Source organism: Aplysia californica, unplaced genomic scaffold, assembly GCF_000002075.1.
Source record: "Aplysia californica isolate F4 #8 unplaced genomic scaffold, AplCal3.0 scaffold00228, whole genome shotgun sequence".
NCBI lineage: Eukaryota > Metazoa > Mollusca > Gastropoda > Aplysiida > Aplysiidae > Aplysia > Aplysia californica.
This window is the reverse complement of record NW_004797498.1, coordinates 252,697-253,807: the sequence shown is the minus strand read 5'-3', so window position 1 is coordinate 253,807 and position 1,111 is coordinate 252,697.

The following is a 1,111-nucleotide window of genomic DNA, read 5'->3' as shown; positions in this document are numbered from 1 at the left end:
TGCTGCGCTGCTGCCAAGATTAGGCTAGGCTAGCCTAGTTCGTTCGTTCAATCGGATGGCTTCCACGTTGACGCGGTCAGCGTATTCTAGCCTCGTCTGGTCTGCGTTTTGTTGTGCCGCGCGCCGCGGGCGTCTGTCTGCAACTGCAAGCGAGAAAAATGGAGGCAGAGCGGTGTGACGCAGCGTGACTAGAAGACCTGTTTCGCTCACATAATCAGATCTAGATCTATACTCAGCTAAAGTAGGCCTACATGCAATAAAAAACATGGGCACGCGTGAATGTACACACATGCTTGATGCTATTATTGTCATTATGAGCCAACGCGCGTCTGTCTGTACTTTTATTTCTTTTGGTTTTTTGGGGTGTTTTTTTTTTTTTTTTTTACGGCGCTCGCAACGGCAGGAGGTTGTAGATCAGATCTGAATGTAGATCTAGATCTAGATCAATGCTGTGAGCTCACGGGACACATTACACATTTTTTTCAGCTGGTAGGAAATTTTGAATTTTGCCCGGATGGCGGCCGGGGTACGGTACTCTAATACTAATAGCCTACGATTTTGCGAGCGCAACTTGCACATGGGACCTCCGAGATTTTTTGGCGCATCCGAGAAGGCAAAGTGTTAGGCCTAATAGGATTCCAACAAATAAGACAAAGTAAAAGCGGTACTGAGAATTTGTCTTTTGTTTATGAGCGCGCGGGACACATCTAATATTTTCAGTTGGTAGGAAATTTTGAATTTTGCCCGGGTGGCGGCCGAAGCCTACTCTTATCGATTTTAGACCACCAAGGGATCTTTAACGTGCGCAACTCGCACACGGGCCCCCCGAGATTTTTCGCCCTTGTCCGAGAAGGCTAGGTGTAGATCTTTCCTACCAGAAGATCAGGGGTGTGGCAAAAAGACAGCAGTAAGGAGGAGCCAAGGAGTAGCAGTAGAAAGGCTGCAGAAAGAGTCAGGAGCCCAGAGGAGGGGGCAAAGGAGGTGAGGGGGTGGGGGCAGAAAGTGGAAATGAAAGCAGACTACAGAACATTGCTAGAGAGCAGGAAAGGATGTGAAAGGAGACAATTTTAGAGAAGAAATTTTTTTGGTCGCTACCCGGAATCGAACCCGG